Source organism: Jaculus jaculus, chromosome 2 (assembly GCF_020740685.1).
Source record: "Jaculus jaculus isolate mJacJac1 chromosome 2, mJacJac1.mat.Y.cur, whole genome shotgun sequence".
Classification (NCBI taxonomy): domain Eukaryota; kingdom Metazoa; phylum Chordata; class Mammalia; order Rodentia; family Dipodidae; genus Jaculus; species Jaculus jaculus.
In genome coordinates this window covers 59,320,596-59,341,496 of record NC_059103.1, presented here as the reverse complement: position 1 = coordinate 59,341,496, position 20,901 = coordinate 59,320,596, and the positions used below count along the sequence as shown (strand labels likewise).

Sequence of the window (20,901 nt, the reverse complement as noted above, 5' to 3'; positions counted from 1 at the left end):
ATGCTCAGCACATATAAGACTTGATAATGCTCAGGATCATGGCACCCCTGAAGTTGTCCACACCCTAACATCAAACCTTATGGAGATGTTAGGTTGCACAGTAAAGGTGGATTAGAGCTGTGGCGGGGAGTTGAGATGAAAACCAGCAGGGAAAGTATTCCAGACTATCCAGATGGGTTTAACATAACTATGAGGATCCTTACAAGAGGAGGCAAAAGGCAGAAGAGGACAATTAGAGGGCAGTGTGAACACAGAAGCACAACCAGAGAGATGCTACACCATGACCTGGTGGAGGAAGAAGGAGCTGCTAGCCAAGAAATGCAGGCACTTCTGTGTACAGAAGAGTCAAGGAAACCGATTCCTCCAGACAGGAGCACAGCCCTGCAAATATGGATTTTAGCCCATATGACATATCATGTCAGACTTCTGGCCTACAGAACTATAAGATGGCTATTAAGTTTGCAGCCATTTGTTACAAAAGCCACAGGACATTAATAAAGCACCACTGCTGTATTTGCCTTCCTCTGAAAAGCACCTTGACAGAATGTGCCCACTGTGGGAGAGGGATGGCCTTGGTCCCCTCCATCCTGAACCATGCATTCAGGGCCAGGGTCACAGATCAAGATGCATGCAAATTAATTTTAGCACAGCTACCACAAATCAAGTCATGTAACTACTGCTTGGAGCACTGAGGGTTTGGTTTGATTTGATTTAGAGAAGAGAAGACATAGTCAAGACATAAAAGCTCACTTCAAATGCAAGATAAATGTGTGCTGAATGGCAATGAAGCATTTGAAATGCGGAGTGTGGACGAGGGATTAGCTTCATGGTACACAGCCTTGAGGAGCTTTAGTTTGATGTTATGAGAACCTCAGAGCATGCAAAGCTCTCTGCCAGCAGAAAAGTCTGCCTTGGGGAGGGCTTAAGGAGCAGCTGGACCTCCCATCAGGACAGAAATTGCATAGGAGATGGGGAGGCTGGCTCTGTGATCTTTAAGTTTTTTCCTAATCTCAATTCCACTCTGTTATAGGCTACTGATCCTTCTTTCATTCAAATGATAAAAAATATATCAGCATCTGCATTTGAAAGGAATAAAAGGGGCTTAGGAGATGGCTCAGTCCTGTAAAGTGCCTGCTATGCAAGCATGAGGACTGTTTGGATCCCTAATACCCATGTAAAAGCTGGGTACAGCAGCCAATGCAAGTAACCCCAGCACTGGGTAGACAGAGACAGGAAAATCTGTGAGGCTTGATGGATAACTATGCTAGCCCAATCCATGAGATCCAGATTTCAAGAGAGACCCTGGTTCAAAACATAAGGTGGAAGCCTCTGAGGAAGACATCTCACATTGACCTCTCACCCCACATGCACACACATGTACATGCACACACACATCAACAAACATGCACACAAAAAATAAAAAGTAAAGGAATGACTACTTATTGCGCTATAAGCAGTATTTCTTTGTTTAAAATTGTTAATGTTAAATTTTATTGATTTTTATTTTTATCCTTTCATCCAATAATACAATGTATTTTTAATTTTATCTTATGTTATGTACAGTGTATACAGTCATGTTGGTATCATGGTTAGCCTCCTCCCTGACCTCCCCCCTCTGCAGGGACCCTCCTCGTTGGGGCATATGGGTCACAAGTATACCATACAAGCAGCTAAGAATGCACTCCTGGACTGTTCATTCACTGGGCAAGTATTTCAGCTTTGATATCTGATGAACATTAACCATCAAATGTCCCCAAAGAGAACCAGTTAAAGGTAGGTGTGCTGGAAATTAATGAGGTATGGATAAAGGTGAAGCACAAGCACAAAGGGCCTCACCTGAGGCAACAGATGCTCACAGGCTGCTACACCACATAGAAGAGCAGGTGTGGGATCACTACAGAGTGATCCTGAAGAAAAAGTCAAAAATGGGGATGAGCCTCACAGCTGAAAGTGGCTTTGGGGGCTGGTGCCCCTGCAGGTTGCTTTGCTCCAGGAAACAACACCCAGAGAGAGGAATGACTTGCTTTAGACACAAAGTTGGCCCTGGACAGAACTGTCCACCACACTTCTAACTGCATTCACTTACTTAAAAATTAAGTGTATTTGAGGTTTGGGTTGCTCAGATTAACATCCCGTTTTTATTCAAGTCCTCAAGAATTTAGCTGTACACGGCACAACACATCTTTAATCCCACACTCAGGAGACTGAGGTAGGAGGATTGCTCTGTGACTTCAAGGCCAGTGTTGAGGTACACGGTGAGTTCCAGGTCGTACTGGGCTAGAATGAGACCCTGCCTCACAAAAAAAAAAAAAAAGAATCCTCAAGAATTGGAAAATGTATTATATAATCCTCCTACCAATTTTAAAATAGCCACCTAGGAATGTATCTACAAAGCAGAGGAAGCCTGCAGCCTGTGTTCATGGCTACCAGGAAGGCAAAGAAGGAATCTCCCTGAGCCCATGGGCACAAAGCATAGGGTTTTAGTGACCAAGGAAAATACGATATAAGTCAGCCTGTGATATGATAACCACGAAACAATTTTCAAACCCAGGGTATTCAGGATTACCCCAGCTGCCTATACCTCAAATCCCAAACAGGAAGAAATTAGTTCTGCTCCCAAAGAGTTGATAGTCTCAAGAAAGAACAGTCAGCTATGAGAAAAGTATCTTAAGAGGACAAAAATAAGTGTAAGGAATCCTTTTCTCTGGAATCTTGTCTTTCTAAAGGCAAAGACTCTAGACTCAAAGCTCAAAAACCCCCAGTGAGTCAAAATTATCTCTACTGTCCAGAGTGGACACCAGCCATACTGTCAAGAGTGGCCATCAAGGGCTGGAGAGATGGCTCAGCAGTTAAAGCACTACCTACAAAGCCTAAGGACCAGAGCTCAATTCCCTAGTCCTCCAATAAAGCCAGATGTACAAGGTGGCACATGCATCTGGAGTTCATTTGCAGCAGCTAGAGGCCCTAGAGTGCCCATTTTCTCTCTTTCATCTTCCTCTTCCTCTCAAATAAATAATTTTTTTTTTAAAGAGTGGCCTTCAAGTTCTTGGCCATGGCTGTAGTACCCAGCATTGCTTCATTCAGCAAGCCTCTACACAGCTGCAACATCCAGGGCAAGACAGAGAAGACAGCCTCAAGAGCTGACTGCATGGGTTTCACAAAGGTGGGGAGAGAGCTGGAACCAAAAGGGAACTTCTAATTCCCAGGCCTCCTTACCAACAAGGACATGGGGCCCCTGCGACCAGCCTGCGTTGATACAGCCCCTCGACAGCAGGTCCAGGGCTACTAGCAGGTCTTTGGGATTCAGGCTCAGTGCTGGCTCTCCTTTGCACCATGTTGCAGTCCTAAGCATCGTTTTATACCTAAGCAAAAGATTACAGGACATCATTGATGGATTTTCTAAAACTAATAAAATGAACCCCTCCAATAAAAGCACTCATAATTGACAGAATCTAAAGAAAGATCATTTGGATAAATTATCACCCACCACATACCTGTAAAACTACATAGCATTAAAAAAAAACAAACATAGCATTTAGACCTGCTGCTAGACATTGGGGCACCTCAGCAGAGGCCAGGCCCAAAGCACCCCACAAACAGGAACTATGTGGTCCTCTCTTTGTTTCCTGACCATGAGCACAGTGAGGTGTGTGTTCAGTGAAATCACATCTGTAAGGCTAACATCCTTCCTAGAGACCAGAAGGGCCTCACAAGTCAGAGATGGCTTGGGAAAGTGGATCTTTGTAGCTTCACCCAAAGACACACAAAAGCAAAAAGTCAAGCCATTAGTTTTTGGTTTTTTTTGTTTGTTTGTTTTTTTACTCACAGGAGGCTGTCACTAAAGTCAAAGGAGGCTGTAAAAACAAACAACTCAATAGGGGCTGGAGAGATGGCTGAGCAGTTAAGACACTTGCCTGCAAAGCCAAAGGAACCAGGTTTGATTCCCTAGTACCCATGTAAATGCCAGATTCACAAGGTGGCGCAATCATCTGGAATTCATTTGCAGTGGCTATAGGCTTTGTTGTGCCCATCTTCTCTTTCCCTCTCACTCTCTCTCTCAAATGAATAAAAAATAAATGAATAAAATATTGAAAATAGACAACTCAGAGGAAACAATCACAAGATCAGTCTTAGAGAGAAATCAGTCATGGTGTGTGGCCTGCCCCACTTCACAAGGCCTGTCTTGCCTACTGGACCCCAAAGCTGTCACCAACTTTTTGTACTCTTTAGAGGACATTCATAACAAATCATCTAAAATCAAGCTAATTTACAATAATAAAAATGTTATGCCGAAGAGATGGCTCAGTGGTGAAAGGCTTCTGCTACCAAAGCCTGATTGCCTCACTTCAATTCCCCAATACCCACATAAAGCCAAATGCACAAGGTAGCACATTCATCTGAAGTTCTTTTGCAGTGGCAGGAGGCCCTGTCATACCCACATGCCTGTATTTTTCTGTGTTTGCCTCTTTCTATCTCTATCTCAAATAAATAAAAATATTTTAAAATGTTAATTATGGGATGGAGAGACTGCTCAGCAGTTAAGGCATTTGTCTGCAGAGCCTAACAACCCAAGTCTGATTCCACAGCACCCACATAAAGCCAAATGCACAAAGTAACACATGCATCTGGAGTCCATTTACAGCAGCTGGCGCCATTCTCTCTGTCTCTCTTCTCTCTCTACTTGCAAATAAATAAAAATATTAAGTATGTTAAAATGAATTTTGTGGGCTGGAGAGATGGCTTAGTGGTTAAGCACTTGCCTATGAAGTCTAAGGACCCCGGTTTGAGGCTCGATTCCCCAGGACCCACGTTAGCCAGATGCACAAGGGGGCGCACACGTCTGGAGTTCATTTGCAGTGGCTGGAAGCCCTGGCATGCCCATTCTCTCTCTCTATCTCTGCCTCTTTCTCTCTGTGTCTGTCGCTCTCAAATAAGTAAATAAAAATAAACCAAAAAAAAAAAATTAATGAATTTTGTAACAGCACCTTAGTTGCCAGAATGAATAAACCATAGCAAAGAAAAATTGGGGAAGACATGTCTGAGGAAGCCCAGCAGAGTTAAGATCTAGCCAGCTGTATCTCACACACTATACTTTCAAGTGCACAAAGGACCCAGAATGTAAAAAGAGGTGTTTGCATCTACCCTGGAAAAGGAAAAGGCTTTGTCTAGCCAGCATCACTATACTATCCTATGCAGTGTTCTACCATGTTCCGTGGTCTGGCCACTGAAGCTGAATACAAGATAAAAAAGACAAACCAGTTAAAAATCACAGCAGAAAAAAAATGGGTATATTCCTGTTTCTTTTATCTCTGCTCTTTCAATATCCATCTATTTTAAAATTCCCAAAACAAACAAAAATAACTACAATGAAACACAGCCCAAAATTGTTCACAGTGAGCTAAGGAAAAATTATTACTGCCTTGAATTAAACTTCAGGGTCTTAAAATTGCCTCATTCTCCTAAGGAAAAAAAATGGAACTGGCAAACTCTTACAACATATAAAAAAGCACCACAATGTTTGGGATACAAGTGTTAGAACTGGAAGAATCCCAGAACTGTAGGATTTTGATGGATGGATGGCCACTAACAGCCATAGCATTCAGAAAGAAGGGAAACAATTCTTAAGTGAGATGTAAAATAGGCTCATTCCCTACTTCCAAATAAATCTCAGTTCTGGGCAAAATTTCTGACAGCCTCAGATTGGCTGCTTAACTTCAGCAGCCCTGTGTACTATGTATGTTAAAGTGAAAAAGTGCTCAGAGGCCTGTCATAGAACTGCGGGGCTATTTGGTGAAGCCCAAAGGGAGTTGGTCACTCAGCAGGGGGCTCACAACACAGCTCAGGACACCTGCCAGCAGCCTGCTGTGTTGGCTGGAAAGAGCAACCCCACACAAGTGCATACCTGAAGAGGCAGCCAGTGGCTGAGGGAGCCCTGCAGATACCTGGCCCAAGGCTATACTGTTGGTGGAGTCTGAGAAGGACAAGACAAGCAAACACTCCTAAGCAAAATGAGAACAGTCATGGCAAGGTAGTTGTCATGAAAATAAAAACCAGGCATCTTATCTGTATGCTTTTATATATGTATATGGATGTGTGTGCGTATGTACATGCTTGTCAGTCCTCAGATATGCCATCCACCTCTTTTGGAAACAGGATCATTCATTAACCTAGAGATCACCAATCAGGCAAGACTGGCTGACCAGTGAGCCCCAGGGATCCTCCTATCTCTGTCCTCCCAGAACTGGGGATTATAAATGTGTGGCATGACACCTGGCATTTTTTTGTGGGTTCTGGGAATTGAACTCAAGTCCTCTTGCTTACAATACAAGCACTTTACCACCTGTGCTATCTCACCAGCCCTACGTACACATATTTGTAATTATTACTATCACAGATGGTTCAATATTTCTTTTATAAACTTAAGTTTCAATAAATGTGTATGGGATTTCACGGGTATTTCCTTAACTTAAGAGCACAGGGAAGGTCCCAGGCAGAAAGTGGTTAGGTTTTGCTCTTGCAGATTTCTTTCTAAGATAGAGTATTGCTTGAAGAGTACTCTTCAATTAAAAATAAATAATGGGGGAATAAAAAGAATGTCAACAGGTTAGACCCAGTACTAAATTGAATAGATGTCTCCATCAGACTTACTTGTGATGCCAAATGTGCTCTTTTCTGGTCACTAAGTGGCGGTCTGGGGCCCAAATGTACTTCTCCTCCAACTGGGTGCCAACACCACCTTCGTATTTTAATATCTGGGGGATCCAGTTTATAAGCCTCTTTTCTTAAAAACAGAAAAAGCTTCTCTGACAATCCTGTTGACACTTGTCACACTGAATGGAGATTTTTTTTTTCTTATGTTACCACGAAGACTAGAAAACCAAAGATAAACATTTCCCAGTATTCAGTGCAAAGTACATTTCCCCAGCATCAACAAGAAATGTTAGTGAAAGAGTACTTGATGGATTATCAGCCATTACAATGAAATCTTGCTGTTAAAACACGTGCTAAAAGTGTAATGTCCCCAGTAAGCCAATGTCCATTAACTTTTCTTTTTCTCCCAAGCTACAGAGGACTGAAAAGCAGCTCCTCCTTTCCCTTCCATGCACACATATTGAGATCTCTCACTGCCACTTTGAACCTCTGACATAATCAGTGCCTCATACCTCTGACCTCTCACTCCTAGCAACCCTGCCCCTGGCACCCACAAGAATGGGCTCCTCAATTCCATAGAGGTCCTTTAACTTTTTGCCTTGTGGTACTGGAGATTGAACTCAGGACCTTGCACATGCTAGACAAGTGCCATACCACTGAGCTATGTCCCCAGCTTCCCGCTTCCATGATGACCTTCCAGCTGCTCATCATCACCCCTTTCCCTTCAAGGTGCCCCTCAGTGTCTACTCAATCTAATTCTGGTCACATTGAGTCCTAAGGGAAATCAAGCATTATGATATAATGTACAAATGCCACCCACAGGCCCAGGGAGTATGGCTCATGGTCCCCCATGGCCTTTCCGGCAAGGGCAAGAACAAGTTCCCACACCTAAGGTCCACTTACCAATGTGCAAGGACTTTCCTAAGCATGTCATTTAGACCACAATTGTCATATTCCTACTCTTAGTAGCTAAAGTGTTACACCACGGGGTCATGGACATGAAGGTTTCTTGCAAACTTGTTTTAAACAATAAAAACAAACCAAAACATAGTGAGTTTGTAGCATGCCTATAATGCCAGCACTTTGGAGGTAGAGGTAGGAGGATCAGGAATTCAAGATCAGCCTGGACTACATAAGAGCCTGTTTCAAACAAAAATAATAATAATAATAACAATCATGATAATAAACATGAAAAATTGGAAAGAACTTTATAATTTGGTAATACAATTATGGCTGTTTATGGAAGGACAGGATGGGCAAGAAGTTAGATTTTTTTTCCCTACCAAATGTTCTCTGCATATTTTATAACTAGTTTTTCATGAGGCAAACTGAACCTGCTATATATTAGCTGCTTGTTGCCGGATTTTTACAAGTATTCTCATCCAAGGCTATATTATTACCAAATATATACATTTCTATTTCTTCAACATCTACATAACATACCTTTTTTCTTTATGTTCTGTCTTAAGAGAAACCTTTTCTTAAAAGACACTCGTGAATTGTCTCCCTGAAACAGAAACCAGTAATATTAGCAGCTGATTCCTTTTCCTCTGAACCATAAACAAGAGTCTTCAGGACCTGACTACAGCAGGGCCCTGAGACATGGTACACGAGGGTCAGCCCGCTGTCCTGCCAAAACCCAGGAGCCAGTGCTGGTAGGTCACTGCTCTCCTGGCTAGCCAAGGTCAGCAGAATTCTGTGTGGGCCTAGAAATCCACAGCTGCAAGATCAGTGCTGTCTAGGCAAGCTCCAGGAAGATGGCCATGGGGCACAGCTCTTGACTTGGGGTTACAATGACTCAAAAACTCAGCTGGGAACCATCAATGCACACAAGTCCTGTGGGTCAGCCCATGTTTTCCACCACGACTAAACTGTCCTCACATACATGTTCTACATCAAACTCAATCTGCTTCAACTTGGAAGGTACAAAACTAACAAAAGAATAATTCCTAGCATAATAATAAAAGCAGCCAGAAAACTGAGTCCATCAGACAGCTGAGGTTACAGAACAGTCAGGTAGCCTGAAGACAGACCCCACCCAAGAGATGCAGGACTAGGGTCTATTTTCCCAGGGCCAACCCAGGAGGAAGGCAGTACCCAAAAGAGGCTTATAAAGTTCTCTGCCAAGAATGTCCTCATACAAATGCAGGAGCTCCTGTAGCTTGCAGGAGCCAGAGTGAGTGAGAGAGCAAGAAGAGATGGTACCCTCTCTTCTAACTCTCCCACATACCTCACTGGGTGCTCCCATAGGGCAGTAGGTCAGCGAAAGGCAGAGGAGGAAGCAACTGCTATAGCAGGAACCCTCCACACTAAGAGCAGGACAACAAAATCTGTCACTCTCAGGGCAACATATGACATCCCACTGGAGGTAGAAAAGGGAGCAGAATAAAACTTTCCCTTCTGTGACAGGGCCAAGGAACAGCTCTGGTTCCAAACCATGGCAGGCCCCTACTGCTAGGGAAAAGGTAGAAATCCCATCTCAAGAAGCAGGGGTATAGCTTGTCTGTACATCGGGCTGACACAAAAGAGATTCCATCAGCCATCCACAAACAGCAGGCAATTAAGCATCCCTAATAGCAAGGGCAGGGCAGAGGCCAGAGCTGAAGGTAAAACCAAAACACCTATAACATTATTTCTCCCAGAAAACATCACCCACTTAGCACAAGGTAATAGCCTCTCAGCTAGAGACACATGGAGGGTAACCATAGCAACAGCCCCAGGGAACTAAACTTCTGTCTAGACTGATTCAATCCCCCTTGAAAGGCTCAGTGGAAGAAGAGGTACCCATGGTTCATCTGTGTGCTATCAGCTTCAGTCTCTACACCTGGTGTGTCAATTCATCACACCATCTGCTTTTGTACATAAAAGATTCTTGGGACATAAGAACCTTTCAACTCCTATACTGTCTACTTCAGTTTTTGCCATACAACAGAGTTGAGGAATGGCAAGACCACTAGTATGGCCCACAATGTCTAAAATATTTACTTGCTGGAACTTTACAGAAAAAAAAAATTGCCAAAGTGTAGTATATTATAGTGAAAGGTTTTAAGCAAAATCTCTCAAAAACATGAAAAAGCAAGAAACACTACCCACCATGAAGTCATAACGACATCTGTAAAATGATGTACAGCTTTGCACTACATACTGGAGCCATGCAACAGGGAACTGGAGACAATTCTAACAGCAGCATAGGTCACTAGGAAAGAGCCAGGAGACAAAGGTCCGCCGGCCAGTCTGGCTTCTGCCTGGCTTCGGGTGTGTTTCCTTGGAACATGCAGCCCCATCACTTCACTCTGTGGCCACCTTCTTACTACAACAACGAGCTGAAGAGTTTAAACAGAGACCCACAACGCTCAGACTAAAATTGTCACTATCCATTCCATAATGTAAACTTTGCCAATTTCTATTTTCACAGAGGTAAGCGTCACACATTAATGAATGAGAAATTTTGGCAGAAAAAAAATATACTATAAAGAAAATTCAAATGGAAATTCCAGAATATTGTTAAATGGCAACATATGATTAGACAGGCTTAGTAAAAGTAAAGCCAAGGAAAAAGTAATCATTCCTGGAAAGATAACTAGGAAGGCAAAGAGGAAAGAGGGGCAGAGCAACTGAGAGCTGTGGAAAAGTCTTAAATGTGTGGCATTAAAATTCCAAATGGAAAGTAGAGCTAACTAGCAACCAGAAGCATTTGAAGAAATTATAGCTAAGAGTTTTTAAAATATTTCTTATTTGTTTATTTAGTTACAAGAGAGACAGAGAAAGAGAGGGGTCATGGGAGTGCCAGAGCCTTTTGCCACTGCAAACAAAATCCACATGCATGCACCATTTTGTGCATATTTGGCTTTTTTATTTATTTATTTATTTATTTATTTATTTATTTATTTATTTATTTATTTATTTATTTGAGAGCGACAGACACAGAGAGAAAGACAGATAGAGGGAAGGAGAGAGAATGGGCGCGCCAGGGCTTCCAGCCTCTGCAAACGAACTCCAGACGCATGCACCCCCTTGTGCATCTGGCTAACGTGGGACCTGGGGAACCGAGCCTTGAACCGGGGTCCTTAGGCTTCACAGGCAAGCACTTAACCGCTAAGCCATCTCTCCAGCCCCATATTTGGCTTTTAATGGAGCCAAAATGACTGGAGACTTGGACCCAAGCCGTCAGACCTCACAAATAAGTCCCTTTAACCACTGAGCTATCCCCAGCCCTATGGCTGAGGCTGTTTGAGAAATGATGAATACATTCATCCATAGAGAAAGAAGCTCTAAGAAAAACAGAAAAACAGAAGATTAAACGGATGAGGCTGAAGAAAAAGGGGCATGTTAAACACCTAGCCACTTAGTGTCTGAACTGGAAAAAAAAAAAAAAAAAAAAAAAACTATTAAAGGAAGCCACACATATACAGAAAAACCAGGAGTTGCAGCAGGGTTCTGACTTGAAACAAGGCAAATCATAAGTTAATGGGATATTTTAAGAAATATATAAGAAAAATCCTATTAACAAGGAATTATAGATCATGTGAGAATGTTTTCATAAATTAAGAATCTTCACAAACAGCAGTCTATGAACAGAGAACTGGAAGAATAAACAGAATTAGATGGTACATAATGGCAGCTGGAAGGGGCCCGAGAGATGGCTTAGCGGTTAAATGCTTGCCTGTGAAGCCTAAGGACCCCAGTGTTCAAGGCTTGATTCCCCAGGACCCATGTAAGCCAGATGCACAAGGGGGCCCATGCATCTGGAGTTCGTTTGCATTGGCTGGAGGCCCTGGCGTGCCCGTTCTCTTTCTCTCTCTCTGTCCCTCTCTGCCTCCCCCCTCTTCTCTCTCTGTCACTCTCAAATAACTAAATAAAAAAAATTTTTTTTTAAAGATGTGCACCACCATGCCTGGCTTTAAAAGCATTTTAAAAAAATGGCAGCTGGATGCTTCCATATCCCACTGTCAACAATAATATAAAGTAGGGATGAATTATGAGAATGAACTATAAGAATGAAATATCAATGAATTAACTTCCAAATTTAACACTTACACTCTTTATAATACGAGGTTGAGAGAGTGAAAAGACAAGTGTCACACAGGCAAAAAAAAAAATTGTAAAATGTTTTATGTGTGTATCTGATTAAGAATTTGTATACAGAATTTACACAGAACTCAAACCTTAGGAAAAACACAGGAAAACACCCACTAAAAATCCTTTCTTTTTTATTCTTAAAAATATTTTATTGATTCATTCTATCTGCCTCTCTCTCTCTCAAATAAATAAGTAAAAATGAACAAAAAATATTTTTTAAAAAAAGGCTGGAGAGATGGCTTAGCGGTTAAGCGCTTGCCTGTGAAGCCTAAGGAACCCAGTTCCAGGCTCAATTCCCCAGGACCCATGTTAGCCAGATACACTAGGGGGCACACATGTCTGGAGTTCGTTTGCAGTGGCTGGAAGCCCTGGCACACCCATTCTCTCTTGCTCTCTATCTGTTTCTCTTTCTCTCTCTCTCTCTCTCTCTCTCTCTCTCTCTCTCGTTCTGTCACTCTCAAATAAATAAAAATTTACAAAAAAATAAAATAAAAATATTTTATTTATTTATTTATTTGAGATAACGCAAGAGATTGAGAGAGAAAAGCAGAGGTAGATAGAGAGAATGAGCATGCCAGGGCCTCCTAGCTACCAAAAATGAACTCCTGACACATGCACCACCTTGTGCATCTGGCTTTACATGGGGTACTAGAGAATCAAACCTGGGTCCTTCAGCTTTGCCAACAAGTACCTTAACCATTAAGTGATTTCTCCAGCCCTAAAAATCCATTTTTTTTTAAATTAAAAATAGAGTTAAAAGGTCTGGCAGACAGGCCCCCAGAGAGTACATATGGATTGAAAATCAGCCCATGTAAAGATGAGCACACCATTCTCTTTATGAAAATCCAAAATAAAATCACAAGTAAGGTATAGATTCAAAACAACTTACGAAGTATTTTAGTTAGCATTGCAAAGTGCTGACAAAGATAGCAGATCAATGGAAACCTTCCCTTACTGCTGGTGAGACTCTAGAAGGTACAGCCACTGAGGAGGAGTCTAAAGTTTCTTGGCAAGGGAAATGTACACACAAGTGACACTTCTGCCCTCCCTGTGTGTACTCAATCTATAATGAACGTTCTTAGACGCTCTTTCCAAAACTGTCAAAATCTCAACACAAATACCTTTCAGCCAGTGAATGAGTAAACAAGCTATCATACACATATTCACAGAATGGGACACTGCTCACTCACAGTGAAAAATGATGAGCAGGGGGCACCCAGCAGGATGGCAGAGAAAGGGCAGATCACAAGTGCACAACCTTCCTAACTCCAGTTATAGGACCTTCTGGAAATGAATAAACCATGGGATAGAAAGCATATCAACAGCTGAAAGTCATGTTGGTGGGTGAGGAAAGGGGAGTGACCCCTTGGGCCATGAGTGAATTTGGGGTCCAATGGGTGTTACATACGTCAACTATACTGACAGTTACATAGCTATGTGTTCCCAGAACTAGATCTGTACACTAAATTGAGTGAGTATCATTGTCCATAAATGCTGCTCCATTTTTAAAAGGAGATAAAGGGCCTGGGAAGACAACAATACCATGATATGGTCAAGGGACAGGTCTGATTGTGTCATAATTACAGCTGAACACAGTGATCTCCTTTCTTAAAACCTCTGAGAAGGCCTTGACAACTCCCAAATGCCGGGGATGGTGTGAGAATTGTCGACTGTGAACAGATGAAGGTGTTCCTCACCCCCCTCAGGTTTCACTGTAGAGTCACAGACTGTGATCAAGGTTGCAAATGACCTCAGAAAGCCCTTGTTCTAGTAATGTCAGAGGGACATTTTGGAAGTCAGAAAGCTGCCTAAAAACTGAAACCAACAGCCTGATTCGAGGACCTGAACAACCCATCCCCCTAAGCATGTATGCACACTTCCAAAACTCCTCTCTATAAAATACACAAGTAGTACCTCAGGAACATTGGTAAAACCTGCTTTATGAAGAAAAACTTCCACAGTAACAGGTACGGGGCTGAACTATGGTCCATTTGGGGTTTAGCAAACTGAGCTTCCATGAGACTGCTTATTCACAGTCATACTTAGGAGACCAAAGTACAATGGAGCACAGGACCTCTCCAACACTGTCATTCATCTAGAAACCAGGATATCTGGAACACAGATTACCCAGAAAATAGCAAGAAGCAGTATTAAAACAAAAATGGTCATAAACCCACATGCAGAAATGACTGTTCTTTGTCAATAGAAAGGCTCTGAGCCCACTCACACAAATGTGTAGAATTCCTAATTCATTTTGGAGCCTGCCAGATATAGAAATAATTAGATCTTCATTCCTTCCTGCTTCACACCAGAAACTGTGTCTTGGGAAAGCATGAGGGTGCATTCTGGAAGCCTATGCAAGAGTGAAGCACAAGGGGAGGAGGAACCTAAGAATGGTCTCAGGTAATAGGAACTACACAGCAGACTAGAGTCACCCGGCAAAGGGGCCAAAGCCCACGGACCCCATCCTCTGAAATTTCCAACAGCATAAAAGGACATCAAGATACACTGGGTATAGGGCTGGAGAGATGGCTTAGTGGTTAGGCGCTTGCCTGTGAAGCCTAAGGACCCCAGTTCAAGGCTCAATTCCCCAGGACCCATGTTAGCCAGATGCACAAGGGGGCGCACGTGTCTGGAGTTCATTTGCAGTGGCTGGAGGCCCTGGTGTGCCCATTCTCTCTCTCTCTCTCCCTCCCCCCTCGCCCTTTCTCTCTGTGTCTGTTTCTCTCAACTAAATAAATAAATAAAAATAAACAAAAAAAATAAGAAAAAAAAATATTCACTGGGTATACAATAGTGACTGGACCACCAGGAGACAGACTATAAAAAAATGAAGAAACTGGAGGCTGGAGAGATGCCTTAGTGGCTAAGGCACTTGTCTGCAAAGCCAAAGGACCCAGGTTCAATTCTCCAGGACCCATGCCGCCAGATTTACAAGGCAGTACAAGCATCTGGAATTTGTCTGCAGTGGCTAGAGGCCCTGACATGCCTATTATCTCCTCTCCCTCTCTCTCTCTCTCTCTCTCTCTCTCTCTCTCTCTCTCTCTCTCTCTCTCTGAAATCAATAAAAATAAAAAAAATAAAAGAATGAAGAAACTGTGGCTTACCCACAAACATGCCAGATATCTAAACTATTCACTATTTACCAAACCCTAGCACGTAAAGTGAGACACAATGAAGCTATCACAGTGTTTGTGTCTTATTAATGAACTCTCACTAATACCACTCAGTCTGACAAGCAGCATCACAGGGCACATGTGCTGGGTGTCTTGTAGGTCCAACTCCCCTCCTCCAAAATTAAATAGTAGAAGCTTATTAACAAGAACCTAGTCACCCCTTTAAAATGTCAGGAAACACTAAAAGAAAGGTTCCACAGGGTCACTGGGCAGAAATGCAAGCACATGATACAATCATTACCACTCTGCCAGTGTTCACTACTTTCATGCACATCCTAAGCTAAAAATCATACTCTCATCTCTCCAAAATAGACAAGGAAAGAAATGATTTTCCCTCCATCTACATTACAGTGTTCTAAGAGGCCAGAACAGGATATGAAAAGGGAGGTACAGAATTCTCACTGTAAACACTTTCTTCAGCTGCAAGCACAGTCCAGCAGGTGAAAATGGTGTTAAGATTGTTAAGAGTCTATTATGATGGATTCTCCTCTCATGTACTATATTCTCATCAGGAGGCTACTCTTCGACTCCACCCAAGCTTGTTGCTGCCCTATTCAGCCACTAAGGAAATCAGTCTGGAGGCTCCTCAAACTTCTGAAAGTAGACCTACCATCTGACCCAGCTATACCCTCCTGGCCATATACCTTACAGACTCTACTCTTAACTATAGAGACACTTGCTCAGCTGTGTTTGTTGCTGCTTTACTCACAACATCTGGGAATGGGAAATAGGTCAGATGCCCATCAACTGATGAATGGATAATTAAAATATGGTACATATATACAATGGAACTCTACTCAGAGATAAGGAAAAATGAAATTATGAAATTTGCAGAAAAAATGAATGAACTTGAAAAATCATACTAATCAAGGTCACACAGGCTCATGAAAACATACTCTGCATGTTCTCTCTCATATGTTCCTAACATGAACCAGCTTGATTTGTGTGAAAGGTGTATGTAGTAAGCATCAGTAATATTGGCAAGAAACTAGAATTGGGATAGAAGAGTGGAAATGGAGAGAAATGAGAGGAGAGGCTTGACAGGCAAGTGGAGGGACAAAACATAGTGGCTGGAAATGATATAGGAGGAATGGGATAAGATAGGGGGAAATTATATAAAACTATTAACAGCATAAATCAGTACCATAAAAACCTCCCTCCTTGTTAGCTAATTAAAAGATATTTCTTAATAAGAGTGGGAAGCTCTGAACTGCCTGACCACCAGGGAACCTCCAGTGCCTGGCAAGTTTCCCCTTGGCTCAGCTGGGAGAACCCCATAGCCCCTATTTCCCACTTGGACTCTTTATCCACTCCTGCCCTCCACATGGCAGGAGTTCTTTGTACTTTCTTTTCTGTCCCCTCTATAGTTTTGCATAAAACCATAGGCTTTGGATGGTAAATTCCAGTGCCAAAATTGGATTACCCTCAACAGAGAGCTGTTGGTTAGAGAGTCCCATGAAGTCCTCAAAACAATGCAAAAAGAACTTGGTTACCCACCAAAACCAACCAAAGCTAAATGTTAAGACCCTATTTCTGAAGACAGAGCAGGCTACAAGCACAGGATGAGAGACCACACTGCTGGTTAGCCCTTGTAATGCTAGAAGTGTTATGTGAGCTGCTGGGGGATAATAGTCACCAACAGCATGAACAAGCAAGGGATCCTAGAAGCTACAAAATCAACCACTTGAGCTAAATGTACACAACTGTGCAATAGTGGTGCACAAACTGTGGGCTAATCACACTGGTGTAATAGTGACACGTAAGCTATATGGGTAAGCAAAGATGTGCAATAGTGGCATATGGGCTATGAGGGTAATCAACTGATCTCCAGTTAGATATGAGGCCTGCTCAGTGGGATGGAATTCATACCTGGCAGTGAGAACCAAGTCAGAATCCTATGGATAGGAAGGTCATAGACTCTAGAAAGAAGATCACACTGCTCTTTGGCTTAGAAGAGAGGGTATATCCATCAAAAAGTCTGAAAGCACTATGTTTATCCCCTTTGCTTCACATACTCTCACTCTTGGTGTGAGAATCTGCTTTTTTACACAGATGGCAGTGACTACCAGAGAGAACCAAGATCTACCAATATGACAAAAAAGACAGACAACTGTCTAGCACAAGACAAGTCATCTCTATCACATCTACGAGGGCCCAGGAAACACTACAGAGGATGTGTTGATTTAAACTTGAGTGCTGCTCTCACTGCTGTCTTCACAACCTTCTCCAAGGAGATGGTAGTAGACACTGAGAGGATTCAAACTCATCAAAGCATAAACTCAGAGGACGCAGAGAGCTCAATACTAGGGAACATTTATGACACACCTGTCAAGGCTCAGGGAACATTAAGAAAGAGGAGTTAGGGGCTGGAGAGATGGCTTAGCGGTTAAACGCTTGCTTGTGGAGCCTAAGGACCCCGGTTCGAGGCTCAGTTCCCCAGGTCCCACGTTAGCCAGATGCACAAGGGGGCGCACGCGTCTGGAGTTCGTTTGCAGAGGCTGGAAGCCCTGGCGCGCCCATTCTCTCTCTCTCCCTCTATCTGTCCTTCTCTCTGTGTCTGTCACTCTCAAATAAATAAATAAATAAAAATTTAAAAAAAAAAAAAGAAAGAAAGAGGAGTTAGAAATATTTTAAGAGCCACAGGTAGAAACACTGTCCCTCCCACTGAAACTAACATGTACATTCATGACCCCACATGAACACAAACAACCCCACTAAGGAGAGTCCTTAGTGGAATGGAGAAGGGAGAAAGGGGGTATTAATATAACCTGAAGGGAATATGACTAACAACCAATATGTTCACACTATAAAGTTCACAACAATAAAAATTAATTGTTTAAGAAAATTAAAAAGAGGAGACAGGCACGGTGGTGCATACCTTTAATCTCAGCACTGGGGAGGCAGGGGTAGGAGGATTGCTGTGAGTTCAAGGCCATCCTGAGACTACAGAGTGAATTCCAGGTCAGCCTGGACTACAGTGAAACCCTACCTCAAAAAACCAAAAAATAAAAATAAAAAGAGGATTGTCTTTTGTATGATGAAGGAAACAAAAATTCTTACCTTTGTTACCAAGATTATTTACTATGCAAGTCATAAGAGTCCAGTAAGGATTAATGATGATGTAGTAATCATGACCTCTTTAAAAATACAGTAAAAGCATGAAAACACACAAATGTTCCTTAAAATTATGCCTTCTCTGACTGCACAGTCCTACCTTCATCCTTAAAGTAGTGTTTGTGAAAATTAGAAGCTTGGGGCTAGGAAAATTGCTCAGTTGTTAAAATCACTTGCTATGCAAGCCTGACAGACTAGATTCCTAGAATCTTTATAAAGCCAGACACACAAGTTATTTATATATCTGTAATCCTAGCATACATACAGAATTAGGAGGGATGCCAAGTCAGGAGAATACAAAAGATCACAGACCAGTTTGTCTGACATTCACAGTGGCAAACAACACCTTGGACCTCTACACATATGTATATGCTATGGTGCACGCACGCACACACTCACACATACATACACATCAAAACATTAAATTAGAAAAGAACTTGATTTTTTAAATTTTTTTGGTTTATTTTTATTTATTTATTTGAAAGTGACAGAGGAAGAAAGAGGCAAATAGAGAATGGGCACGCCAGGGCTTCCAGCCACTGCAAACAAACTCCAGACACACGTGCCCCCCCTTGTGCATCTGGCTAACGTGGGTTCTGGGGAATGGAGCCTCGAACCAGGGTCCTTAGGCGTCACAGGCAAGTGCTTAACTGCTAAGCCATCTCTCCAGCCCGAACTTGATTTTTTTTAAATAAATTAAATTTTAAAAAATTTAAAAAGGGGCTGGAGAGATGGCTTAGTGGTTAAGGCTCTTGCCTGTAAAGCCTAAGGATCTGCATTCAATTCCCCAGGACTGACATAAATCTACATGCACAACGTGGCACATGCATCTAGTTTATTTGCAGTGACTAGAGGCCCTGGCATGCCCATTCTCTCTCTCCCTGTCTCTGTCTCTCTCAAATTAATTAAATTTTGAAAAAACTTTAAAGATAAGAGAATTTAAAAGAATAAGAAGGAAAAGCCAAAAGTAAAATAAAGATCAAGGCATGAAACAAAATAAGGAACAGTTTTTCAACATATTAGTCACAAAGGAAGGTGGCAGGAACACAGAGATCCTTTTTAAATATTTTTATTTATTTGAGAAAGAGGGAAAAAAACGAAGAGTTCCAGGGCTTCTTGCCAATGTGAGCAAACTCTACTACATGCATCACTTTGTGTATCTGGCTTTAAGTGGGTACTACCTATGTCCAACAGATACTGGGGGACTGAGCCTGAGCCAGCAAGCTTTGCAAGCAATTGCTTCTAACCAGCCCCAGAGCTCTTTATTAAAAGAGAAAAAAATTCAGAGCCAATGACCATAAGATAAGGAGCATTTGGTCCTTGTTTAAATGTCTCCTGGAAGTGTCAAGTATCAACAATCACCAACTGTCTGCTGAGCACCTCCCATCCTCCCAAGGGTCTGCCAGGCAAGGTAGTCAATATTAAGGGTAACTAGGGAAATACTGGTGTGGCTTTGGACCTACAGAAGTGTACAATCACATAAAGGGACTTTCATAACACTGCCTGTCACATGATATGGTACAAAACTGGTATTAAGTGTGTAAACACGGACTGTTTTGCAGGACTTTGGAAACTACTGAAAACTGAAGGGGCCAGTGTGGTGTCACAGAAAAGGCCAGAGTGGGCAGGGACAATAGAGGATCTAAACAGGGCAGTGATACAATTAATGGCACAAAACAGAAGGCATCACTGCCACGGTGAGTCAGAAGTGTGTGATCAGAGTCATGGCAGTGAACAGGTACCTGGAGCAGCCATGCTGAAACTGTGTATCAAGTGCTTGTGATAGCTGCAAATGGGATGCAGCAAAGTGGAGAGACAACATGCACCCCTTGGGATGTGTCTGAACGGTACCCCCATGGAAAGAGACGACCACAGGTGTCAGAGGTGTTTAGGATGGTTTTGTGGCACAACAAAGAGGAAGTACAGGGCTCCCACAAACCAAAGTGGAAGCACTACTAGCTAATGAAGGTCTGCCAGAATCATGTTGTTAGAGGCTTCATTTAGGAATGGCCTTCCAAAAGAGAATGGGACAATGGGAGGTCCCACAACTGAAACTGAACTTACTGTCAGAGTCTTATCATACTTTTAGAGATGTCTTTCTTAATTTTGTGTGTGTTGCACACACATGTATGCATGTGGATGCACATTGTGCTAGTGCATGTATATGTGTGCCAGAGGTCATTGTTGTATGTCTGTGCTCTCCACTTTATATTTATGAGACAGGGTCTCATCTATCATTGAACCCAGAAATCAAGAATTTGGCAGAATTAGCCAGTCAGTAAGTCCCAAGGATCTTCCTGTTTTCTCCTCCTCCCAAGCATTATTATTATAAAGGTATGTGCCATCATGCATCGCATTTTACCTGGGTGCTAGGAATTCAAATTCAGGTCCTTGCAAGACCTGGTGGCACACACCTTTAACCCCAGTACTCAGAAGGCAGAGGTGGTAGGAGGGTTACTGTGAGTTCAAGACCACCTTGGAACTACAGTGACTTCCAAGGTTAGCCTGGGGTAGAGTGAAACCCAACCTCAAAAAAAAGAAAAACTTTCCATGGGGCCTTTTAGTATTCTGTGTATAGTAATTTAAATGTATAACCCATAGACTTAGGTATTACTAAGTTTGAAACTTCAGTCCCCTAGCAGGTAGAATCTGGCTGCTCTGGTCACTGGGTATGCACAGTGAGCTCTGGGGGTCATGCTGCTGCAAGTTTGTGCTCTTGCTTATGGTGCTGGCTGTTTACCTGTGTCTCTCTGTTTGGATATGTGAAAGGCAGGCAGATTCTTTTGCACTATGGAACTTTCCCTGGATCTATCAGCTTCAAATAAATCCTTTCCCCCAATAAGCTGTGTCTGGTTTGGAAGTCCCGGCAGCATGGAGCTAA

At 42.4% G+C, this 20,901-nt stretch overlaps 1 protein-coding gene across 1 annotated transcript in view; it reads right to left on the bottom strand.

The window, feature by feature from the left end:
• The window catches only part of LOC123458745 (protein TsetseEP-like), a 45,590-nt gene that overhangs the window by 10,952 nt on the left and 13,737 nt on the right, over positions 1-20,901 (bottom strand). The window lies entirely within an intron of this gene.